Below are 27,424 nucleotides of genomic sequence, written 5' to 3'. Positions count from 1 at the left end.
TCTTCGGACACAAATTGCGGTCCATTATCAGAACAGATCTGTTCCGACAGCCCATTCCTAGCAAACATGGTCCTTAACACTGTGATGGTTTGTTCCGTGGTGGTGGTGGACATCTTTATTACCTCCGGCCACTTGGAGTGTGCATCCACCGCTATTAGAAACATTGAGTCCATAAATGGACCAGCAAAGTCGATGTGTACCCTTTGCCAAGGAGATGAGGGCCACTCCCATGGATGCAGAGGAGCCTGTGGTGGCGCGTTTTGGACCTTCTGGCATCCTAGACAGCTCTTAGTGATTTCTTCGATGTCCCCATCAATGCCTGGCCACCACACGAACGCTCTTGCTAGGTTCTTCATTTTCACTCCACCCAGATGTCCCTCGTGCAGCTCCTTTAACACCTTCTGTTGAAGTTTGGGTGGAATCACCACTCTAGATCCACACATCAGGGTTCCTCGACACACTGACAGCTGTTCTTTTCTCTGCGAAAATGCTGGCAGCGTTGGTTCGCCCTGTGCTGGCCATCCCTCCACCGTTAAATCATAGACTCGTGAGAGAGTCGGGTCATTTCTGGTTTCGTTTTCGATCATCGAATTTGTTACTGGTAGACATTCCACTATGGATGAGTGGAACAGCTCTCCCGGGTCCACTGTAGTCGCTTCTTCTACTATCGGCAATGGCAAGCGCGATAGCCCATCAGCATTTCCATGCTGTTTGGACCTTTTGTATTCGATGTCATATTGGTGTGCCCCAAGTAACACGGACCACCTCTGTAACCTTTGCGCTGTCATGGTGGAAACGGCCTTGTTAGGGTTGAATATGGACACCAACGGCTGGTGGTCTGTCAGTAATGTGAACTTCTTGCCCTGCAGGTAATGATTGAATTTCTTTACGCCCCACACAAGGCTGAGGGCCTCCCTATCTATTTGAGCATAATTTCGCTCCGCGGAGGTCAATGATCGGGATGCGAATGCCACTGGCCTTTCCGAGCCATTTGGTAACTTGTGTGAAAGTACTGCTCCAATTCCATAGGGGGAAGCATCACAAGCTAGACGAAGAGGTAACGTTGGGTTGAAATGAGCCAACACTTCTTCAGAGGTAATCAACGCCTTGCTTCTGCGAAAGGCCTTTTTACATTCCTCACTCCACTTCCATGGTACTTCTTTCCGCAACAGAGCATTCAGCGGATGCAGCACCGTGGATAGATTCGGCAGAAACTTGTGATAATAATTAATCAACCCCAAGAATGATCTTAACTGTGATACGTTTTCCGGAGCGGGGGCCTTCACGACAGCTTCTATCTTGTCAGGTGACTTGTGCAGCCCCTCTCGGTCAATGACATGACCGCAGTACGAGATCCGTTTTTGGAAGAACTCACATTTCTTGCGATTAACTCGAAGGCCATATTCCTTCAACCTAGTGAGCACCAGTTTCAAATTTGTGAGGTGTTCTTCCTCGTCCTCTCCCGCAATCAGGATATCGGCTAAGTAACACTGCGTGCTTGGAATTCCTTGTAATACCTGCTCCATGGCCCTCTGCCAAATTGCTGGAGCCGAAGCTACCCCAAAAACCAGTCTATTATAACGATACAAGCCTCTGTGTGTGTTGATGGTGAGGTACTGACGCGACTCTTCCTCGACTTCCATTTGTAAGTATGCCTGTGCCAGGTTTATCTTGGTGAAGTGTTTCCCTCCAGCCAACGAAGCAAAGATATCTTCAATCCGCGGGAGCGGGTATTGTACCGTGTGAAGCACCGGATTCACTGTGATCTTGAAGTCTCCGCAGATGCGGACCTTCCCCGGTCCCCCTGGCTTGTTACTTGGTGAAGACTTCATGACGGGAACAATGGGCGTGGCCCACTCTCTCCAGTCCGCTTTTGACAGTACCCCTGATCGTTCAAGTTCTTCCAGTTCTCCCTCCACAGCAGGTCGTATCGCGTAAGGTACCGATCTGGCTTTGAAAAATTTTGGGCTTGCATGTTCTGCAATCTTAACCTTTGCTTTAATTCCTCGCAGTGTTCCCAGTCCTTGCTGGAATACCTCTTTAGCTTCGTCTAATATTCTGGACAACCGTTCAGGTTTGACATCTTCCTTTCCGGAATCTACCGTCATGGTGTTTAGTGAATGCCAGTCTATCTTTATTTTCCTGATCCACTCCCGTCCCAGAAGTGGTGGACCTCCCTCAGGCAACACATACAGATCCATCCTTTGGTGCTCTTTGTCCTTGTATCTCACCTTGACTTCTATCTTTCCGATGGGGTATACTTTGTGCCCCGTGTATGTCTTCAATACTAGTTCCGTATCCCGTAGGGGAATATGCTTGAATAACTTTTTATAATCATGCTTATTCATGACCGTCAATGCCGATCCGGTGTCCACTTCCATTTTCACTTGGACTTTTGCAATCTGTAGTGTGATCCAGATAGCTTGTCGGTCAGCTTCATTACTCACATTGTGAATTCTCAGACTATCCAGTTCCTTGCAGTTGGAGTGTGAGTCCGAATTCTGTTCTTCCGGACTCTTCCTAGTCACCTCATGTACCTTTCTGTACCTCTTTTGTGGTGACTCATTATTGTTGGTCTTCTTTCCTGACCGGCATACCTTAGCTATGTGACCGAGCTTGCCACATTTCCTACATTCCTGGTTTCTAAACCAGCATTGGTTCTGGTCGTGTGTTGTCTTCCCACAACGATAGCATTTCGTTGTACCCGAAGTAATTTGCTGCACCCTGAGTGCCGCTGCCTTTAGCTGCATTTCCGCTGTTCCTTTCGCTGCGGCTTCGTTCGATGCAGCAATAAGGACAGCCTTCTCAAGTGTAAGATCGTTCTCTTCGAGCAGTCGTTTTTGTGTTTCTTCCTTCGACATTCCACACACGAATTTGTCTCGCAACGCCTCTGTCAGATTCCCTCCAAACTGGCAGTGTTTCGCTAGTCTACGCAGTTCGACCAAGTATTCTGCGTTGCTTTCGTCTTTCCTTTGCGTTCTCGCATAGAATTTGAATCGTTCCGCCAACATCAACGGTGTGGGGTTCAAGTGATCCTTCAGAACAGTCACAATATCATTGAAAGTCTGATCCGCCGGTTTAGCTGGTGATAGTAGATGCTTCAAGAGCTCGTATGTCTTTGCGCCCATCGAGTTTAGCAAGGTTATAGCTTTGTCATCTTCTTCTATTTTATTGGCCTCACAATAGATCTCAATGCGTTCCACATACGTGGCCCAGTCTTCTACCTCGGAATTAAAATCGTTGATGTTACCACGCTTAGGCATCTTCCTCTCTTCCTGATAACACCACGAATTATTTCTTAAATTTTCTTTTTTTTCCAAGATGGCGGTTTCCCGCGCTTATCTTCTCTCCCCGCCCACTTCAATGGCTGTTTCCCGCTTCTGTCTTCTTCCCCGCCTAATGGCGGCTTCCCGCGTTTCTTCCCTGGCGGGAGGGGTACACTTTCCCCACGGGCGACGGCCGCTGGCTTTCAGGTTCACAGCCTGCGCGTCGGCTTCAGTGCTTTCCCTTTTCTCGGCAGGGCAACCGGCGCTGGGTACACCCCGTTGACGGCAAACAGTTTCAGCCGCTGAGCTGGCTCTCGCTCAGTTCCCCTTGCTCGGGCTCTGTCTCTCTCCCGCTCGCTCGGCTCTACCGGCGCTGGGTACACCCCGTTGACGGAGAACAGTTTCAGCCGCTGGACTGGCTCTCGCTCAGTCTCCCTTGGTCGGCTCTGCCTCTCCCACTCGCTCGGCTCCCAATCGCGCCTCCCAGCCCTCTCGCAGTCCGGTGCTTCCCTCCCCGGCTGCGGCTGAGTTTATCTCTTCCCGCGCCTACGTTCCCGGTCGCAGCGCTTCGTGGCTTCGGTCGCTGTCCGGCCTTTTTCGCCGGTCGTGGTCTAGCTGTCTCACGACGCCGTTGCGTCCCCCAGCCTGTCTGTACCGCGGCTTCCTTGCTCCACGCTGCCCCAGTCTCAGCGCCTCTGGGCCCGACTTCTGTCTGGCTCCTTTCCCCCTCGACCGTGGTCGAGTGCACCGCCCTTATCCTCCGGTTATTCTTTTTACTTTCCCTTACTCACAGTCACCGTGGCCGCCTTGCTTCTCGTGCTGATCGGCTCACTCCTCACCGTGGCAGAAGGGACAGTCAGTGCCTGTTGCTGATGGAAGTCTTTGTCTCTAAATTCTTCCTCCTTTCTAGTTCTGCAGCCTCGAGTTTTTTTTCCAGCAGAACGACGAGGGCGGTTGCCTCTTCTCGACGCTCGTTAACTGCTTCGGAAGTATTTGCCGCAGGGTACGATCGGACTCGTCGCCACTGTAAAGTCTGTGGGTTGTTTAGTTAATTAATACACAGACTCCAAGAGTAACTTAAAACAGGACTTTACTATTCGAAGGTCAGGGCGAATCTGCCCAATAACTCCTGACACAGCACTTATATACCGGTGTGGTCACCGTCGGTATTACAGTATACAGAAGCCAACAAAGTAGTGCAACACCTAAAGTAGTTCTCTTAAAGGTGGACGGTTACATACAATAATTCTCTTAAAGGTAGACGGGTACATACACTACACTAGGCTTGCCACAGGACTAAGTGTGTGAAGGTGAGGTAAAGCATATGAATGTTAGGGTTCAGTCCTGATTGATAGAGATTGGTGGTAGGTGGGCGATGGGGGTGTAGTGAATTGACTACTGGATGGGGCTAGTGGTGCAGTGGGTAGGATATGCCATTGAAGATGAATTCACTCACCTTGACAACTTGTGTGAGATCGTTAAACCACTTCCTGCGCTGCATCCATGTTCTTGGAACAACACTCCTGGCATTGACCTCCACCGTTACTTGTTCTCACTGCCTCCTGAGCATGTGTCTGGAGGGCCTCCTGCCCCCCTGCATATGCAGGATGTCTCTCCTTTCCACCTCTCCCAGCAATGCCTCCAGTGCGTTGTCTGAAAGCCTTGGTATTCACTCTCTCGCATGTTCAGCCATTCCTCAAAGTATCACAGCGCAGATACATTTTGAAAAATCTCCCACCACTTCTTGCAGCTACAATGCACCTGCCCTTTAAGAGGTGGAGGCTGCCTTTAAGTAACACTAGACATTCACGATATCAGGCCCTCTGCTGATGTGTGCAGCCAATGAACAGTGTGGGTAGCACTGGCTACATGCAGAAATCATTTAAAAGAGCAGGCAGTATGAATTTACTGTGCTGCCTGCAATGCAGTGAACGGGCGCGGGTCCCTGCACCCATTTTCAAGTCTTATCCAAGTTCTCCCCCCCATGTTTTCTTGGAGTTGGTGAATGGCAATCTCTTATATATCATACAAACAGTTACTAGAAACTAATACTATTTATTGGCTAGCACTGGTGAAAGCTTGCACCCAAAATGTTGTTTGTGGGACCTTGCTGTGCCCAAGTTGGCTGCTGTGTTTCCTACATTACAACAGTGACTACACTTCAAAACTACTTCATTGGTTATAAAGCGCTTTGGGATGTCCAGTCATGAAAGGCGCTATATAAAGGCAAGTCTTTCTTACTTTGAGATCTTGTTTATTTCCAACATTCCTTATTTTTATTATTTAGATTTCCCATTTTTCTTTCTCGAAAAAGTTACTGGGAACTGTCTAATTTTATATCTCGAACTTACTAGCACCAGTTTTGAGAAAGGGCCTCCACCAGTAAAGCTAACCTATCTTTTTTTCTTATAGGTGCTGACTGTCCTGCTATTTCCAGCAATTTCTGTTTCTACTTGGCACTGGCACTTTGACTGTACAGATATCGTATGTGAGACTTCACAAAGGAACAAAAGTGGGAGTTTTTTTCCTGTTCCTGTGGAACAGATAAGGCTGTATCCTGGCACTGGTAATACTATTTATTCTTGTGACAGGCCAAATAGCAGAAAATCAAGGAGCTGGAAACATAACCTTGCTGAAAAGTTATTAAAAAATACAGATATGGGATTCCAGAATTTCTAACTGTAATCCTGATGAAGGGGATTCAAGATGATAAAATCTAGAGACCTGAAAATGACTTCACATAAAGACCTGAAAGGCATTGAGACTCACTTCCCTTGGTGGCTCATTTAGCAATGGCATTTAGCAATCTCGTATGAGAAGAGATTGAGTAAACGAGGCCTGTATTCTCTTGAATTCAGAAGAATGAGAGGGGATCTCATTGAAGCATACAAAATTATTACAGGGCTTGATAGGGTGGATGCTGAGAGAATGTTTCCCTCGGCTGGGGAGTCTAGAACCAGGGGCCACAGCCTCAGGATAAAGGGTAGGCCATTCAGGACTGAGATGAGAAGAAATTTCTTCACACAGAGGGTGGTGAATCTTTGGAATTCTCTACCCCAGAGGGCGGTGGAGGCTCAGTCATTGGGTATATTCAAAACAGAAGTCGATAGATTTCTGACTAGTAAGGGCATCAAGGGATATGGCGATAGGGCCGGTGAATGGAGTTGAGGCAGAAGATCAGCCATGATCTCATTCAATGGCGGAACAGTCTCGAGGGGCCGAATGGCTTACTCCTGCTCCTATTTCTTATGTTATGTTCTTAACTACACAGTGTTTAATTGAGACAGTGAGAAAAGCAAGGTCCCAGGTTCCATAAGCCAAGGTAACTGATTTGAGCCGGAGTGACAGGAGGCATATTACAATTTGCCTATTAAAATTGGGATAAGAAACAAAAAAAACTAGCCAGGGTTCTTACACCTAATTACTATCCAGTGATACCTACTGAAATTTGAGAGGGTGTTGATGGGCTCAGCTGTCGAGCTTGGCACGATGTTGAGCTCTTTTTCCGCCACCTTCGCCTCCATGCCCACTTCTCTGTCCAAGAGTCTTCCCCCCGCACGGCTGACCCTTTCTCCCGCTTTCAGAATTCTCGTTCTACCTGGACCCCTCCCCCTGGCCTCTTACCCTTTCAAGGTCTTTTCATTGCTACCTGCCGCTGTGACATCAGCCATCTCCATTTCTCTGCTCCCCTCACTCACTCCAACCTACCTCCCTCTGAACTTGCAGCACTCCATTCTCTCAGATCCAACCCCGACATTGTCATTAAACCTGCTGACAAGGGTGGTGCTGTTGTTGTTTGGCGAACCGACCTCTACCTAGCGGAAGCTGAACGCCAACTCTCCGACACCTCCTCCTACCTCCACCTGGACCATGACCCCACTACCGTACATCAAACTACCGTTTCCAAGACTGTCACTGACCTCATCTCCTCTGGAGATCTTCCCCCCGTGGCCACCAACCTCATAGTTCCCCAACCCCGCACAGCCCGCTTCTACCTCCTTCCCAAGATCTACAAACAGGACTGCCCTGGTAGACCCATCGTTTCAGCCTGTTCTTGCCCCACGGAACTTATCTCTTCCTATCGCGACTGTATCTTTTCTCCCCTTGTCCAGTCTCTTCCCACCTACATCCGCGACTCTTCTGACACCCTCCGCCACTTTAACAGTTTCCAGTTTCCTGGCCCCAACCGCCTCCTTTTCACCATGGACGTACAATCCCTCTTCACCTCCATCCCCCACCAGGATGGCCTGAGGGCGCTCCACTTCTTCCTTGAACAGAGGCCCAACCAGTCCCCATCCACCACCACGCTCCTCCGCCTGGCTGAACTTGTTCTCACATTGAACAACTTCTCCTTTGACTCCCCTCATTTCCTCCAAATCAAAGGTGTTGCTATGGGTACCCACATGGGTCCTAGCTATGCCTGCCTTTTTGTGGGATATGTGGAACACTCTTTGTTCCAGTTCTACTTGGGTCCCCTCCCTCACCTCTTTTTCCATTACATTGATGACAGTATTGGTGCCGTTTCCTGCTCTCGCCCTGAACTAGACAATTTTATTCACTTTGCCTCCAATTTCCACCCTTCCCTCACCTTCACATGGTCCATTTCCGACTCTTCCCTTCCCTTCCTCGACTTCTCCATCTCCATCTCTGGGGATAGGTTATTGACCAACATTCACTACAAGCCCAGACTCCCACAGCTACCTGGACTACACTTCCTCCCACCCCGCCTCCTGTAAGGACTCTATTCCATTCTCTGTCTCCGCCGCATCTGCTCCGACAATCCCACCTTCCACACCAGGGCTTCCGACATGTCTTCCTTTTTCCTCAACCGAGGATTTCCCCCTACCGTGGTTGACACGGCCCTCGACCGTGTCCGTTCTATCTCCCGCACTTCTGCCCTCACCCCTGCCCCTCCCTCCCGGAACCACGATAGGGTTCCCCTTATCCTCACCTTTCACCCCACCAGCCTTCACATTCAACGGATCATGCTCCGCCATTTCCGCCACCTCCAAAGTGATCCCACCACCAAACGCATCTTCCCCTCCCCTTTCAGCATTCCGTAGGGACCGCTCCCTCTGAGTCCACTCCTCTATCACCCCCAGCACCCCTTCCCCTTCGCCCGGCACCTTCCCGTGCAAGCGCAGGAGATGCAACACCTGCCCTTATACCTCCCCCCTTCCCACTGTCCAGAGCCCCAAACACCCCTTCCAGGTGAAACAGCGATTTACTTGTACTTCTTGCAATCTAGTATGCTGTATTCGCTGCTCACGATGTGGTCTCCTCTACATTGAGGAGACCAAATGCAGATTGGGTGACCGCTTTGCGGAACACCTCCGTTCAGTCCGTAAAGGTGACCCCGAGCTTCCGGTCGCCTGTCATTTTAATTCACCGTCCCATCCCACTCAGACCTCACTGTCCTCGGGCTCTTGCATTGTTCCACGGAAACCCAGCGTAAGCTCGAGGAACAGCACCTCATCTTCTGATTAGGCACTTTACAGCCTTCTAGACTCAATATCGAGTTCAACTATTTCAGATCATAACCTCAGCCCCCCATTATATTTTTACATATATTTTTTATCCACACCTTTGTTTTGTGCCCTTCCCCCTTCTTTTCTCTCCCACATGGCAGCTGTCTCTCATTCTACCAGCGCATTTCACACCTAATCTAGAGCCGTCTTTTGTCTCTTTACTAGTCCTATCACCATCTCATCTTGTTTTGAAAACCTCTTAATGTCTCTTCACTTCTCTTTTGTTCTTTCATCCCCATTTCCCAGCCCCCAAACTGGCCTTTTAATCTGTTTCATTTCCTGTGTTTTTTCAGTCCTGACGAAGGGTTTCGACCTGAAACGTTGACTCTGTTTCTCTCTCCACGGATGTTGCCTGGCCTGCTGAGTTTTTCCAGTTGTTATTTCAGCTGTCAATATCATACCTCTCATAATTGAATAGCCTACCAACACTCACTGTCTAGGTTCATGCGTGTGGCTGCTGGATGTTGCCCATAAAACTGCGATCTAGCAAGAGTCAGCTCCTTCAGGAAAGAATGGGAAAATATTAGGAGGAGTGGGAATAACAGTTCAAAATAAACTGCAATTGACATTGCGTTGAGAGAAGCAGTGCTTTGCCATGTCTGGAACTGTAAAATCGCTTCTATCAGTTGTATTCTTCGTCTTTTGTGAGGAGAAACACAATATGCTAACTGTCCATAGGTGCATTTACAAAGGGGGACATCTAACCTAGTTTGTTCTCACAGTGATGTTGTTTGCCTGTATCCATTAATTAAGTGACATGAAAAACTTCCTCACGTCTATAAAACATTAAATGCATACAAAACTTGCAGATGCCTGTTGGGCACACTAGGGTTGCTATTGGAATCATGCTATTTGATATACAAGTCAGATGTTGAAAGAAAATGAAATCAACAGACTGCCAAAGGGCTGCTGTTCGCACGTTAACTGCTTGGATTATAAAATTGATTAATAACATTTTTGCACGCCTAGTGGGGAAAGGTTGCTTTTATCTGGGATATTCTTCAAAGAAACCAGGCTCCATTTCAAAAGGAAGCAACGAGGATATCTAGACAGCAGACTGAAGATGTTTAGTTTGCAGATCTTGGTTGGCCTGCCTGTATCTACATTGTGGCAGTCAGGGGGCCTCCATGAAGCTGAAGGACCCGGAGCCAGAGCCAACTTTCCAACCGATTCAAGTTTAGCCTATCCCTCTTGAGAAACTTAATTGTCCTCCAGTTATCCAGGCACACCAGGTTTTCCTTTTTGGTGAACACTGCCAGTATAATTGAAGCCAAATGATCCTGCTGTTCATTTCTGATAAACCTGCACAAACAGGCAACAAACCAGAGACCAAAATTATATTCATCAGAGACTCGGTTAAAATAATCTAAAAAGAACAGTAAGAGTTTGGACTTGATGGGCTGGTAACCATTTGCTATATGGCCAACTTGAACTAAACTGAACTCACCTACATTGTTGCGTTTGCAAAGATAATCCAGAGGCCGTATGTAGAACTCAACTCATGTCGCTTTTAATGGCTGATGCAACCACTCTCTTACAGGCAAAAGCAATTGAATACCTATATCCAATGTCAGACATAATATAATGATAACAGCACAATCAAACTTCATGTGCTCAGGCCAAGGCAATCGAGTACCTATCCCCAATGTCAGACATAACATTTCCTCCCCCCTCACAGAATTTCAAACATGAAATGTAGTGACAAAGTCCTGTAGGTGGCCAGGGCGAGAACGTGTATGAATAGGCTGAGGTGCGGACTGGTGAAGAGCAGGCCGAGGTGGGGACTGGTGAGGAGCAGGCTGAGGCACAATATCTGCTTGAGGGTTGGCTGGCTGAGCCACATGTGCATCTCGCCACTCTGGGGGTAAGGCTTGGGGATTAGATCCGTGTAATCCCGCATCAGGGGATACTGGCACCTTCCGAAGGCAGCTGGCATGCCACCGAGAGCCGTCAGTGAGGCAGAAAGTGGCTGGTCCAAGTTGGCGGCTGATTTGGAGAGGGGAGGACCAGAATGAGGCCACCTTATTGTTGCGGTGAGGCCTGCGGACTCTGACCCAATCGGAGACTGAGATGTTGGGCGCCTTGGCCCTCTTCGACTGGTCGAAGCGGAGTTTCATCTTCTCCTGCTGTCTAGCGACTGTGGCTTGAGCCCGTGGAGCAGGGCTCTGAGCTAGCGAGGGGCGGAGCCTGCCAAGGGGCAGCATGAGCTCACGGCCTAGCATGAGGGATGCGTGTGAGACCCCTGTAGTGGAATGCTGGGAGGCTCCGTAGTGCAGCAGTGTGTGGAGGAGGGCCTTGTCAAACGCACACCCCTGGGATAGGTGTGCTCTGAGGCCATTTTCAGTGTCTGGTTAAAACGCTCCACCCCCCCCATTTGACTCGGGTTGTATGTGACGGATGCCCTTGCTTTCAAGGTAAGAGGAGAGTTCCAAAGAGATCATTTGGGGGCCATTGTCTGTGGTGATGGCCTTTGGATGCCCCCAGCGGGAGAAGAGGGACTCAAGGATATCGATGATGACCCGAGAGGTGAGGGAGCCCACGGCAGTGACCTCTGGCCATTTTGAGTGCAGGTCATAGGTCACCACTAGGAACCGTTGATGGTGGGGGACACCATGGATCTCCCCGCAGACGTCCAGCTGCAGGTGCTCCCAGGGCTGAGGGCCAGGCAAGGGGTTGCAGGGGTGGAGGAGCTTGGTGGCCAGTCTTGCCACTTACAAGGCAGGCTGCACAGTCCTTGACCAGGGCCTCGATTTCCCTGTCGATACCCGGCCACCACACTAGGTCTCGGCATCGTTGTTTGAGCTTCACTATGCCCAAGTGGCCCTCGTGCGCCATGGATAAAACACGCGCACGAAGGGCACTTGTGACCACAGTGTAGAGCTCACGTGCAACACAGGAGTCATTCCAGCAGGAGAGCTCCTCTTTAACTCTGGAGTAGGCAGACAGTTCCTCAGGCACCTTGCGAGGCCAGCCATCTCTGATGAAGGTGCACAGCTGGGAGAGGGCCGGATCCTGTTCAGAGGCCTCTTTGAGCTCCTGGAGAGAGACTGTGGTTTGGAGAGGCGTGTGCAGCATCTGGACGATATCCTGTTCCACATGTTCAAACCCGACGAGTGGGGCTGGGGCAGAGACAGTGCGGGAGAGCAGATCTGCAACAACATTGTCACGTCCTGGTGTGAACTGGAGACTGAAATTGTATTGGCGGAGGCGGTCAGACCAGCGGTGTAGACACAGTGGTCTGTGGCCCGTGCCGGATGTTGACAGCAGGGCAGTGAGAGCCTGGTGATCGGTTCGCAGGGTGAAGGCACGGCCATACGTGTACAGGTGCCACCGCTCACATGCCCAGACGCACGCCAGTGCCTCACGCTCGCCTACTGAGTACTTCTGTTCAGTGGGGCTAAGGGCTCGGGAGGCAAAGGCGATTGGTTTCTCCACTCCATTCTGTATCTGCGATAACACTGCCCCCACAGCTGCAGCGGACGCGTCGCAGGTGACGAGGGTGGGGCTGGCGACGTCAAAGTGAGCCAACACTGGAGGCGACGTGAGCTGCGATTTGAGGAGGCGAACAGCTTCCGTACAGGCTTGTGACCACACCCAGGGCTCATCCTTTCGCAGGAGCTGGCGCAGTGGGGCTGTGGTGGCTGAGTACTGGGGCAAAAACTTCAAGTAGTACCCAGTCATGCCAAGGAAGGAGGCAACCTGTGCTGCAGAGCTGGGTTCTGGGATGCTGTGAATGGCATCCACGTTTGACTGGAGTGGGGATATACCATCAGCCGACAACAGAAACCCCACAAATTCGATCTCTGAAACAGCAAAGACACACTTTTCGCCATTCAGTGTGAGCTTGTATTTTGCTAGAGCCATGAAAACTCTGTGGAGGCGTTCATCGTGAGTGGAGGTCGAAGGCCCATGCACGACAATGTCATCCAGGTAGATGGCCACCCCAGGAATGCCCGCGAGCACAGAGGACATCACCTTTTGGAAGCAGCTGGGTGCAGAGCTAAGTCCAAATGGCATCCTGGTGTACCGAAAGACGCCAGCATGTGTCACAAACGCAGTGAGATCCCTGCTGCTGGGGTGGAGGGGAACCTGTAGATAGCCCTGTCGAAGGTCCAGTTTCGAGAACAGGATGGAACCATAGAACTGCGCTGTGAGTTCCTCTGACGTGGGCAGTGGATATTTGTCAGGGATTACGGCCTTATTCACTGCTCGAAGATCAACACAGATGCGTAGACCACCTGACTTTTTCTTTGCGACCACCAGGTTGGAGACACATGGGGAGGCATCAACTGGTTCAATAATGCCAGCTTCCAGTTGTTGTGTATGTACCTTTAAGAGAATAACTGGTCTCAGACTGCAGTACCGGCAGTGACCACCCCTGTATAAAAGGTGCTAGAGAGCCTCTGTTTAGTTTCGTTTATGCCTTTCACCAGTAAAGATCTGTTTGTTTTCTCTCCTGCTAGTCCGTGTCTCAATCATTCACGGACTTAACACTGGCGACGAGTTAGAAACGAACTTACCTGCAACTCAGCAGCAGCTCCGACGACGTTGTTGAAAGTCGGAGCCAGAAGAAAGAAAAAAAAAGAGGCCATTGAAACTCGAGAAACGGGCGTCGACCGTCAATCATCGATTTAAAAACTCGCAGGAGAGACTGTCCAGAGCCAGGCTGGGTTCCTCGGTCCGTGGTTTCCCAGCTAGTCGGGCTGGTGGCAGGTAGTGCTCTGATCCTTCCTGGGCTGCGGCGGGCTGAAGCTCGATCGGGTGGCTTTTCAACGGGGCCGGGCAGTGAGTCGGGAAGCAAGGAGAGAGAGAGAGGGTGGAGCATACAGGGCGCGGCCGGTGTTTCGAAGCTGGGCAGCGTTCGGACCTCAGAAGAGGGAGGGAAGTGTCCCAGAGGGTCCGCTCCACGACGGGAAGATAATAAAAGAAAATGAATTAATATTTAACGCGCAGGAAACCGTGGAAAGCAGCGCTAACAACAGCGGGGAAGAAGACAAAGCGCGGGAGGCGCCATTTTGTTAAATCGGGGAAGAAGGCAAAGCGCGGGAGGTGCCATTTTAGATTTGCAAGATGCCGAAGACTGGCTGTATCACTGCTTTTGATAATACATTAGAGGACTGGACCACGTATGTGGAAAGAGTCGAGGTATATTTCGAGGCAAATGAAATAGCGGAGGGGAAAAAGGCATCAATATTGCTAAACTTAATGGGCGCTAGAACGTACGGCCTATTGCGGGATCTGATCACTCCAGCCAAACCGAAGGCGAAGAGTTTTAACGAAATTGTTGCTGTTCTACAGGAGCACTTAAACCCTGCACCGCTGTTGATAGCAGAAAGATTTAAATTCCACAGGAGAACTCAGCACAAAGATGAGAGCAATGCTGAGTATCTTACGGAACGACACAAGCCATCAAAGCACTGCCAGTTCGGAGCAGGACTGGCAGATACCCTACAGGACAAATTTGTCTGTGGACTCCTGAGTGAAGGAACACAGAAGAAGTTACTCACAGAAAAAGAGCTGACGCTAGATAAGGCTTTCAGCGTGGCAGTATCGTATGAAGCAGCAGCCAGGGGAGCTGCAGAAATTCAACAAAAACCACAGGAATACGGCACCCACGAAATGACACGGGGATTTGCAAAATGTTATCGCTGCAGCAGAACTAACCATGACCAGAAGGACTGCTGGTCCAAAGACAAAATATGCAGACAATGCGGGAAGATTGGACACATTGCACGAGTTTGTAGGTCTGGGAAGAAGACCAGCGACAACAAAAAGGCTACTAAGGAACCGTACAAGAAAGTACAAAAGATGACGGACAGTAGTTCCGAAGACCAGATGAGCGATAGTGAATCCGAGAACAGGAGATTAAGCTGTCTCAAACTTCACAATCTAATCGCAAAAGAGGATCACCGAACCATTTGGGTCACCCTCACGATAGCAGGGTCCCAAGTTAAAATGGAATTGGATACAGGATCAGCGCTAACCGTCATGAATCAACGAGACTATGAGTGGCTATTTTCACACATACCCTTGAGAGAGACATCCATCGTCTTGACGACGTATACGGGGCAAAAAGTATACCCCAGAGGAAAAATAAGGGTGCCTGTCGAATACAATGGCAAGAAAATACGGAAATTGTATCTCTACATACTGCCAAATGGTGGACCACCGTTATTGGGACGGGAATGGATCAGGAAGATAAACTTAGATTGGCATTCCATTCATGCAATGACGGTGGACGGTAAAAAAGATGAAGACGTCACTCCTGGACGATTGTCAACAATCTTAGCTAACGCCAAAGAGGTATTTCAACAAGAACTGGGCACGCTTAAAGGCGTAACCGCCTCGTTAAAAATAGAAGAGAATGCAGTTCCCAAGTTTTCAAAGCGAGACCGGTACCATATGCAATTCGTCCAGCCGTCGAGGCAGAGCTGGAGAATCTGGAGAAGGCGGGCGTGTTGTCTAAGGTTGACTGGAGCGAGTGGGCGACACCCATCGTTCCTGTCATGAAGAAAACATTAAGCAATAAGTCCGGAGAGCCAAGTAAGATTCGCATCTGTGGGGATTTCAAGGTGACGGTGAACCCTGTCCTTCACACTGTACAATATCCTCTTCCAAGGATAGAAGACATCTTCGCCTCACTGTCTGGAGGGAAGCGTTTTACAAAAATTGACCTAGCACAAGCATATTTGCAGATGGAGGTTGAAGAGTCCTCTAGGAAGCATCTCACGATAAACACTCACAAAGGTCTTTACCAGTATCATCGATTGGTATTCGGAGTAGCATCGGCTCCGGCGATATGGCAAAGAGCGATGGAACAAGTCCTGCAAGGGATTCCGGGGACTCAGTGTTACTTGGACGACATCCTTGTAACAGGTGAACATGACAGTGAACACCTTAACAACCTAGAACAGGTGCTCACTAGACTACGGGAACATGGGCTGCGAGCCAACCGCCCCAAGTGTGAATTTTTTAAGAAACAGATATCGTATTGTGGCCAAATGATTGGTGAAGAGGGGTTACATAAGTCCCGTGACAAAATTGAAGCGGTTGTTAAGGCCCCAGCGCCTGAAAATGTGTCGCAACTGAGGTCATTCCTCGGGTTGGTGAATTACTATCATAAGTTTTTGCCGAATTTGTCGACATTTCTGCACCCACTGAACGCCCTGCTACGAACGGGGGTAGCATGGAAATGGAGCGATGATTGTAAACGTGCTTTTCAGAAGAGTAAGGACTTAATCACTTCGAAGGAAGTATTGGCTCACTACAACCCAGCACTGCCAATCAGGCTGGCGTGTGATGCGTCTCCCTACGGCATTGGGGCAGTAATGTCACATAAATTCCTTGATGGTTTGGAGAGGCCGATAGCTTTTGCGTCACGCTCGTTAACTTCTGCCGAGCGTAACTACGCCCAGATTGACAGAGAGGCCCTCAGCCTAGTGTGGGGGGTGAAGAAGTTCAATCACTATCTGCACGGTCAAAAATTTACTCTACTGACCAATCATCAACCTCTTGTCTCCATTTTCAACCCTCAGAAGGGCGTACCGATAATGACAGCACAACGGCTGCAGAGATGGTCCCTTTTCCGAGGGGCACACCAATATGACATCGAGTACAAAGGAGCTAAACAGCATGGAAATGCTGATGGATTGTCACGTCTACCGTTGCCGACGGTGGAAGAAGAAGACCTTGCAGTGGATCCAATGGAGTTATTCCACTCGACCATAGTCGAATGTCTCCCTGTGACGAATGCAAACATAGAAAAGGAAACACGGAATGACCCGACACTATCACGGGTCTATGATTTAACGGTGAAGGGATGGCCAGCACATGGCGAACCACTGCTGCCAGCATTCTCGCCAAGAAGAGAACAGCTGTCAGTGTGCAGAGGAACCTTGATGAGTGGATCCAGAGTAGTAATTCCACCTAAGTTGACGGATAGAGTGCTCAATGAGCTTCATGAGGGTCATCTGGGTGAGGTAAAAATGAAGAGCATAGCCAGAGCGTTTGTGTGGTGGCCGGGAATCGATAGAGAAATCGAAGAGATGACCAAGAGCTGTGCAGGATGCCAGAAGGTCCAAAACGCACCACCACAAGCTCCTCTGCATCCATGGGAGTGGCCCTCATCTCCATGGCAAAGGGTGCACATTGATTTTGCTGGTCCCTTCATGGACTCGATATTTTTAATTGCGGTGGATGCACATTCAAAGTGGCCAGAGGTAATAAAAATGTCCTCAACCACCACGGAAAAAACTATCACAGTTTTACGAACTATATTCGCCAGGAATGGGCTGCCTGAACAGATTTGCTCTGACAATGGACCACAGTTTGTGTCTGAAGAGTTCCAGAGGTTCTTAAAGAACAATGGTGTTGAGCATTACACATCTGCCCCATATCATCCAGCCACTAATGGATTGGCCGAGAGGTTTGTCCAAACATTCAAGAAGGCTATCAAGGCAATGTGTAATGAAGATATACCCCTACAACACAAGATGGACAACTTCTTGTTTGCCTACCGGAATGCGACACATGCGGTTACCAACCAAACTCCAGCCATGATGTTCTTCAATCGAAGGCTACGATGCCGCTTGGATTTGGTTAAGCCAAACGTCCGAAGAGATGTGGAGAACAGGCAGTTTCAGAATATGAATGAAAGGCCGACCAGGAGTTTTAAGATAGGTCAACCAGTTTTGGCCCGGGACTACCGCACTGAGAAATGGCAGCCAGGAACGATTTGTACACGACAAGGACCTCTCACGTATACCATGGACGTTGGGGAGAGCATTGTAAGACGCCATGCTGACCAGATTCTAGAGTCACTGGAAAACGTCAACTCCACACCACGATCTGATACACCTGGATGAAATTGACGTTCCAATTGCAGCTACCGCAGAACCGGTAATATTGGAAGCAGATGAACCAAACAACGACATTGATTCCGACTCAACATTGCCAGAAGAACCTGATACCCCAAAGAGGCGTTATCCAGACAGAATCAGGAAGCCTCCTCAAAGACTGAACTTATAATTGCTTAAACTTAACCAATGTATCTAGCAACAGTAATTGTGATTGTAATTCGTTATCGTTAGTTGTTAAATGAATGTTATGTACTGTTTATCTAAAAGGGGAGGAATTGTTGTGTATGTACCTTTAAGGGAATAACTGGTCTCAGACTGCAGTACCGGCAGTCACCACCCCTGTATAAAAGGCGCTAGAGAGCCTCTGTTGTTTAGTTTCGTTTCTGCCTTTCACCAGTAAAGATCTGTTTGTTTTCTCTCCTGCTAGTCTGTGTCTCAATCATTCACGGACTTAACACCAGTAGCTGCTTTAGTTCAGCTGTGACCCCGTCATGGAGCGCAAGCGGGCTGCGGCGCGGTGGCTGAATGACAGGGGTAACGGTGGAGTCAACCATGGGCTGGTGGGTGAAGGCAGTCAGGCAGCCCAGACCCTCGAAGAGTGCTGGCCATGTTTGGCACCACGGTAAGGCGACGTGCAGAATGGCAGACCCGCCGGTGTCCAAGAGAGAAAAACCCAGGTCAGTGAAAAGATCCAGTCCCATCAGGTTAGCTCCTTGGCGTGTCACATGAAAACAAAAATCTGCCAAAACTTTTGTTCCATAGCATACAGTGAGGTTGACTGAGCCCACTAGTCCAATTTTCAAATTGCCATACCCGCAAAGGGCAGTGGAGGGCGCACAGAGTGGCAGGGAGCTGAAAAAATGTTTTATTGTGTCCACATTCAGCAGTGAGATGCTGGCAGCAGTATCCAACAACAGATGGATGCACACATCATTCAGGTTAATTGTGCATGACTTGAAAGCCACTACTGGCCCAGAGCTCACGTTGTGAATTATGGTGCTTGAGGACTGAGAGTGTTCATTTGTAGCAATAGGGGCAGAGCGGCAGACATTGGCAAAGTGATTTTGTTTTCCACAATTGCGACAGGCTTGGCCACGCGCGGGGCAATTCTGCGCTTTGGTAGCATGTGAACGAGATCCACAGTTTCCACACTGTTGCTGCTGTAGCGCGCGTTGCTGCTGTCGCGCGAGCATTACAGTGTCAGAGCTGTCGGGGCCGAGGGCGCTGTCACTGGGTGTGTGTGTTAGTTTCGCTGCACATTCGGCTGCAGACTCCACTTGAAAGGCAATGTTAACTGCCTGTGACAGCGACAGATCGTCGGACTCGAGTAATAGTCTTTCATGCACTCTCACGTTGTTTGTGTGCTCTATTAGTTGATCACGCACCATCTCGTCTTGTAGTGCACCAAACTTGCACGAGCTAGCTAACCCCCTCAAATTAGCCACGTATTGATGCACAGACTCGCTGGGGAGTTGGTGACGCTGTCTAAAAATCAATCGCTGCAGGAGGGCACTTTGTGGGGCAGAGAAGTGTGTGCTTAACAGAGCCACAGCCACATCATATGTTTGAATTGAGTCTGCTGTGCATAATGTCCCAAGAACACGCTGGCCCTCCACTCCCAAGCAATGGGATAACAGTGCCTTTTTCCGTGCTGTACTCACATTTTCTAGTCTGAGAGCGATGAGGTAGGTTACAAAGGACTGTAACCAGTGAACCCATGGGATCGGGGGCTCACCGGGTAGTGCAAGGAAGGGAGGAGGTGGTGGAAGAGAGATTTCAGCCATCCTCGTCGCCAAATGTTGCATTTGCAAAGATAATCCAGAGGCCGTGTGTAGAACTCAACTCATGTCGCTTTTAATGGCTGATGCAACTACTCTCTTATAGGCAAAAGCAATCGAATACCTATATCCAATGTCAGACTTAATATAACGATAACAGCACTATCAAACTTCATGTGCTCAGGCCAAGGCAATCGAGTACCTATCCCCAATGTCAGACATAACATACATTCCCATGTACATTTTATTTAATTATGTTGAGTGAGAGGTACCTGGACATCAGTGCTTGCTCACAATAGAGGGCAGGAAGCTGCACAAAATTTGGAGCAATCACAAGCAGCACCTAATTGGCAGTCACCTAATAATTAAACTTTGTACCTGGCTGCCCCTTTACATATCCTCCATCTGAAGATGCAGCCTGGCAGCTCCTAATGCCCAATTTCCATAGGCATCCGTTATCCTGGCATCCTCCAAGCATTAGGCTGGAAAATGTGGGAAGTGTTATTACAACACTCTATGCTATATGAACATGTGATTTCTTGGGAGAGATGAGAAACCAGATAAAAACCAAGGACAATTTGGGGGGAAAACCTGGGAAATTCCTCTCTGACCCCCTTAGGTGATCAAAACGAGTCCAGGAGATCACTCTGGCCCTGATACTTATATGCAGTACCTACCTTTAGTACAAGGTGATCTCCGCCCCAGCCAGAAACAGATCCAGCTCCGCTTGAAGGAATTCAGCAAATTGGTGTCTACTGCACGAGTTGGCAGCCTGTTCCAGAGGCCCACTATTCTCTGGGAAAAGAGCCACCTCCTGACATCTAACCTAAATCTGGTTTTGTACAACTAAAAATTATGAACTGTGGTCCTCCCTAACCTATTTAATTAGAACAAACGGTCTACTCAAGCACAATCTATTCCCTTCGTCATCTCATAAACCGCGATCAGATCACCAAGTTTATGCTTCTCTAAAGTGTAGAATCCCAGCTCTTTTAGACTATCTTGATAACTAAAATCCTTCAAAGTGAGAATTAATCCAGTGACCCTCCTCTGCCCCTTTCCAAAGCCTCAATATCACCCACTATGTGAGCAGACCAAAACTGGACAGTTTCCTAACTAAGGCCTGACCAAGGTTTTGTGCAAGGACAAAATAATTTGCTTTCCCTTATAGTTAATTGTCCTATAAATGCAACCCAACACCCTATTTGCTTTAGCTATTGCTTCACAACATTGCTCATGAACCTTTAGAAATCTATGCACTAGAACGTCCAGATCTCTTTCTTTCTTCACCTGCTTTAATGCTTTTCCCTGAAGATTGTATGTTCGTTCAGCATGCGCCCTACCCACATGAATAACACTTCACTTTTCCAAATTAAACTTCAGTGGCCAATCACAAGACCAATTCCCCCAACACATTAAAATCCGCCTGAAGCAGTCGACCATCGTCTACAGTCCCAACACTCGCACAAATCTTAGTATCATCTGCAAAGTTGCAGACTGTGCCCAAACACCTACATCTAGATTATTAATAAAAATAGTAAAGAGCAACGATCCTAACACCGATCCCTGCAGGACACCACTAATGATCGGCCTCCAAACTGATCCAAATCCATCTATAACCACTTTCTGCCTGCTGCCTTCCAGCCTGTTCTCAATCCTAATATTATCACTAATAGATCTAGTAGAGAAGCCTCTTACGCAGTATATGGTCTAAAGATTTTTGGAAGTCTAGGTAGACAATATCTACTGGGCTTCCCTCGTTTACCATCTTGGTGACTTCTTCAAAAACTACAATCAAATTTGTAAGACATGACTTTTTTGAAGCCATATTGGGTGTTCTTAATATGTCCTTCGCTATCTAAGTAGTCATACGTTGTGTCCCTAATGATTTCCTTAAGCATCTTCCCTATTAATCATGTCAAACTAATGGGCCTATAGTTACCTGGGTACATCTTATCTCCTTTTTTAAAAATGGGAACTACATTAGCCTCCTTTGAGTCTAAGGGAATCGCCCCAGAGTACAGTGAGCTAATAAAGATACGGGCAAGGGGCTCGCACAGCACATGTCCCATCTCCCTGAAGACTGTTGGGTAGATATCAACCGGACCAGCTGCCCTACCTATTGATAGTTATTTACATGCTGGGGTTGCACAAGTGTAAAATTCTGGGTCTCTTTCCCTTTTCCTCTTCCTAACACCCCAGAAACTGGCACACATTGGGTGTTAGGCAGAAGAAAACCAATCCTATCGTTTTTTAGATACTATAAAACATTGAGGCTTCAGGCAGAGGAAGAGTTTGGAAGAGCAGAAAAGTATTTTCTCTAGGGCGGTATGACAGAGAGTTTGGACAAAGTGAGCAAGTGCACCATTGTAGTTAGTCTTTTGGTTGGAGTTACTGCTTGTTTCTTTCACCCCTCTGGGCAGAACTGACAGAGAAGGGTTACGGATACTCCGAAGGCTAAAAATGAAAGGGAACTATTGTATTGCAGGGATTGTGGTATGTATACTTTTAGAGTTCTTTTGGAAAGGGAGGAGTTGTATAAAATGTGAAAAAGTTGTTTCCCTGGGGCAGCAAATCCTAACATTTCTGAAAAAGGTGGAAGATTTAAAATATTGAATTTCGATGTTTTTTTGGTAATTCAATTTTCCTTTTTGTTACTACACTATATTTTTCTTTTAATTTGTAAAACCACTTTTCTATTTTGAGTGTAATGGGCGGTTCCCAGCAGCTGAGGAGACTTCTCAATCCAACAGCACTTTTTCCTGATCTATCCATATCTACTACTTCAGTAACTATGAACCAACCCAAAAGATAAGGAAGGTTAAGGATGCAACTGACGGAGCTTCCAAACAAACTAAAGCAAGACCAAAGGTGAGAAAGATAAGTAACCCAGCACTGTTAATTGCAAGCTTCATTGTCAGATATGCCAATAGTGTGTTGTGCAGAGGGAGGCTGTTCAACAGGCCTGTTATGTAGCTTCCAGGATTTAATAGCAGGATGAATGGATTGATGATGGGCCAATGTAAAGAGACTGTGATTGCTCAGCCCATCTGATATAATGGACAGGAAGTCTGTCCTCCTCAAGGACAGTTATCACTGAATGCTATATAAAAAGAAATGAGCTAGGGTTGGGTCCTCTACTTTGTTGCCTGTCTGTGCAGGTTTATCAGAAAGGAACAGCAGGATCACTGGCTTCAATGAAGCTGGTGGTGTTCACCAAAAAGGAAATCCTGGTGTGTCTGGATGACTGGAGGACAATTACTAGAGAAGGTAATAAAAACAGAAAATGCTGGAGAAACTCAGCAGGTCAGGTAGCATCTGTGAAGAGAGAAACAGAGTTAATGTTTCAGGTCAATGACCTTTCATTAGAACTGGAAAAAAGCAGGAAATGGAACAGACTTTTAAGCAAGTGAAGAGGCTGGGAAAGGGGGGAGGGGATGAAAGAACAAATGGGAAGGTCTGTGATAGGATGGAAGGCAGAAGAGGTGAAGAGACATTAAGGGATATTCAAGGCAAAAGGAGATGGTAATGGAACAGGTTAAGAAACAAAGGATGGCTAAGACAGTTGCCATGTAGGGGAGAAGAAAAAAAGACAGACAAAGAATGTGGATAAAAAAAATATATATGTATGATAGGGGCTGAGGTTATGATCTGAAATTGTTGAACTCTATGTTGAGTCCAGAAGGCTGTAAAGTGCCTAATCAAAGGATGAGGTGCTGTTCCTCGAGCTTACGCTGAGCTTTCGTGGAACAATGCAAGAGGCCGAGGATGGTGAGGTCCGAGTGGGAGTGGAGCGGTGAATTAAAGTGACAGGTGACCGGAAGCTCAGAGTGCCCCTTACGGACTGAACGGAGGTGTTCTGCAAAGCGGTCACCCAATCTTTGCGGAACACCTCCGTTCAGTCCATAAGGGGGAACCCAAGCTTACGGTCGCCTGTCACTTTAATTCACTGCTCCACTCCCACTCAGACCTCACCGTCCTCGGCCTCTTGCATTGTTCCACGGAAGCTCAGCGTAAGCTCGAGGAACAGCACCTCATCTTTCGATTAGGCACTTTACAGCCTTCCGGACTCAACATAGAGTTCAACAATTTCAGATCATAACCTCGGTCCCTATCATATCTATATATATATATTTTTTATCCACACTCTTTGTCTTTTTTTCTTCTCCCCCACATGGCAGCTGTCTTAGCCATCCTTTGTTTCTTAACCTGTCCCATTACCATCTCCTTTTGCCTTGAATATCTCTTAATGTCTCTTAACCTCTTCTGCCTTCTATCCTATCACAGACTTTCCCTTTTGTTCTTTCATCCCCTCCCCCCTTTCCCAGCCTCTTCACTTGCTTAAAAATCTGTTCCATTTCCTGCTTTTTTCCAGTTCTGACGAAAGGTCGTCGACCTGGAACGTTAACTCTGTTTCTCTCTTCACAGATGCTGCCTGACCTGCTGAGTTTCTCCAGCATTTTCTGTTTTTATTTCAGATTTCCAGCATCTGCAGTATTTTCTTTTTGTGCTAGAGAAGGTAAGTTTTTCAGGAAGGAATGTTTTCATCCGCTACATTTCTTTTAAACTCATAAACAATTAAACAAAATGATTAATATAAACAGCAGAAATTCTGGAAGAACTGTATCATTATTCAAGTTTGAGAGTGATTTCGAATAAAAATCCTGAATTTAAACATGTTAATTTTCATGGTCAGGCATCATCTGTATAATGTTGGCAAGCTCCAGACACTAAACCAACACTCACAGGAGTTTGTCGATTGGTGGAATGGGAAATCTGGTCGCTTCTGTGTGGAGCCGAGCCAGGATGATGGAAGTTAAAGGGGAGGAAGCAATTGTGGTGGGTGGAGGTGGGGTGGGGGGGTGGTGGAGGAAACAGGTGGGAGGCGGACAGATGAGCGGCAGAGGGTGGGAAAACATTTGTGGGGTCCAGAGAAGCATTCAGGCTCCTCGTGGTCCCACAAAAATCATTAAAAACACAAAGATTCACCTGGTTTCGGAGTGACCTGCAGCAGACCCTTTAAGGAGCACCGGTTAGGCCGCTCTATGGCTCATACCAATGGATGGAGTACGTGTGGTGCATGCTCTACACATCGGTACGTGACATTTGCATATTAAATACATAGGCCAAGTATATAAGGTGGTTAAGAAGGCATACGGAATGCTTGCCTTTATTAGCCATGGCATAGAATACAAGGGCAGGAGGGTTATGCTTCAACTGTATAAAGCACTAGTTAGGCCTCAGCTAGAGTACGATGTGCAGCTCTGGTCACCACATTACAGGAAACATGTGATTGCACTAGAGAGGGTAGAGGAGATTTACAAGGATGTTGCCAGGAGTAGAGAATCTTAGCTATGAGGAAAGACTGGATAGGCTGGGTCTGTTTTCCTTGGAACAGAGGAGGCTGAAGGGAGACTTTATTGAGGTGTATAAAATTATGAGGGGCATAGATAGTGGATAGAAAGGACCTATTTCCCTTAGCAGTTGGGTCAAAAACCAGGGGCACAGATTTAAAGTAATTGGGGGAAGGTTTAGGGGGGATTTGAGGGGAAATTTCTTCACCCAGAGGGTTGTGGAGTCTGGCACTCACTGCCTGAAAGGGTGGTAGAGGCAGGAACCCTAACCACATTTAAAAAGTACTTGGATGTGCACTTGGGATGCTCTAACCTGCAGGGCTACGGACCAAGAGCTGGGAAGTGGGATTAGGCTGGATAGCTCTTTGTTGGCCGGCGTGGACACGATTGGCAGAAATGGCCTCCTTCCGTGCTGTAACTTCCTAATCTATGATTAACAGACCCCACCTGTTTTTGGAGCGTGCTACTTGCATGTTTACCGAAGTTGCGCCAAGCCAGACTTTGGCAGGGGCCGGGCGGTAAGTGGTGCACAGCCATTGGTGGCCCACTACAACCATGCATCCACCTGAAATCACGAATGAAAATCACGCCCTGTATTTATTTACCCCAAACCAATCTAAAAGACACTATTGTATCTGAATAGATCACTTATAAACTTACCAAATTCTTTCAGTGGAGGTATGCATTCCTCCCCCAGATCTGCACTCTGGAAGTTCTCCTTTGCAACAGTGTAACATCTGGCTCACTATTAAATTTATATTTATTACCACCTAGAAGGACAAGGGCAGCAGGCGCATGGTTACACCATCACCTCCAAGTCGCACACCATCCTGACTTGGAAATATATTGTTGTTCCTTCATCGTCGCTGGGTGAAAATCCTGGAACTCCCTCCCTAACAGCACTGTGGGAGTACCTTCACCACACGGTCTGCAGTGGTTCAAGAAGGCGGCTCACCACCACTTTCTCAAGGGCAACTAGGGATGGGCAATAAATGCTGGCTTTGCCAGCGACGCCCACATCCCAGGAATGAATATAAAAAAAGTCTTGCATCTGGTGTACTTACGCCACACTTCAGACATGACACTGTAAAATGTCACACTTTAGACATGACACTGTAAAATGGCACACTTTGCAACAGAGGGGAAAACAATTATAAAAAGAGAAAGCCAGTGATTGACCTAATGCCTGAAATTTACAAGTAGTTATAATAGCCCTGTGGTTAACTTCGAGAGATTACAACCAGCTACAATTAGCTGGATTTGTCTATTTAGACAACCACAGAGTACTCGAGCTGTAGCCTTAAAAAAGGTGCAGACAAGATTAGCAGCTAAATATCTCAACCATGCTCCAGATTACCCATAAAGAAAGCCACAGGAGATCTGCTGGTCTCCTTTATATATATACTAGCTGGGGGTGCCCGGCGGTGCCGAGGCTTTTTCGAGGGCATGTTGTTGTTGGAAGAGAGAGAGAGAGCGACTGGGGGGGTGGTGGGGGGGCAGAAGAGAGAGAGAGAGTGACGGGGGGGTGGGGGGGGCGGCAGAGAGAGAGAGAGCGACTGGGCGGGGGGAAAAGAGAGAGAGCGCGACTGGGGGGAAGAGAGAGAGCGAGTGGGGGGGAAGAGAGAGAGTGAGTGGGGGGAAGAGAGAGAGCGAGTGGGGGGAAGAGAGAGAGCGAGTGGGGGGAAGAGAGAGAGCAGCTGGGGGGGAAGAGAGAGAGCGCAGCTGGGGGGAAGAGAGAGAGCGAGTGGGGGGAAGAGAGAGAGCGAGTAGGGGGGAAGAGAGAGAGCGAGTGGGGGGAAGAGAGAGAGCGAGTGGGGGGGAATAGAGAGAGCGAGTGGGGGGGAAGAGAGAGAGCGACTGGGGGGGGAAGAGAGAGAGTGACTGGGGGGGAAGAGAGAAAGCGACTGGGGGGGAAGAGAGAGAGCGACTGGGGGGGAAGAGAGAGAGCGACTGGGGGGGGAAGAGAGAGAGCGACTGGGGGGGAAGAGAGAGAGCGACGGGGGGGAAGAGAGAGAGCGACTGGGGGGGAAGAGAGAGAGCGACTGGGGGGGAAGAGAGAGAGCGACTGGGGGGGAGGAGAGAGAGCGAGTGGGGGGGAAGAGAGAGAGCGACTGGGGGGAAGAGAGAGAGCGACTCGGGGGGAAGAGAGAGAGCGACTGGGGGGGAAGAGAGAGCAACGGGGGGGAAGAGAAAGCGACTGGGGGGGGAAGAGAGAGCGACGGGGGGGAAGAGAGAGAGTGACTGGGGGGAAGAGAGAGCGACTGGTGGGGGGAAGAGAGAGCGACTGGGGTGGGGAAGAGAGAGCGACGGGGGGGGAAGAGAGAGCGACTGGGGGGGAAGAGAGAGCGACTGGGGGGGAAGAGAGAGCGACTGGGGGAGGAAGAGAGAGCGACGGGGGGGAAGAGAGAGCGACTGGGGGGGAAGAGAGAGAGCGACTGGGGGGGAAGAGAGAGAGTGACTGGGGGGGAAGAGAGAGAGCGACGGGGGGGAAGAGAGAGCGACTGGGGGGGAAGAGAGAGTGACGGGGGGGAAGAGAGAGCGACTGGGGGGGAAGAGAGAGAGCGACGGGGGGAAGAGAGAGCGCGGCTGGGGGGGAAGAGAGAGCGCGGCTGGGGGGGAAGAGAGAGAGCGGCTGGGGGG

The sequence above is a fragment of the Somniosus microcephalus genome, chromosome 1 (assembly GCF_052327205.1).
Source record: "Somniosus microcephalus isolate GS21.2 chromosome 1, FLI_Smic_1.0, whole genome shotgun sequence".
Taxonomy (NCBI): domain Eukaryota; kingdom Metazoa; phylum Chordata; class Chondrichthyes; order Squaliformes; family Somniosidae; genus Somniosus; species Somniosus microcephalus.
This window is presented reverse-complemented; position numbering follows the sequence as displayed.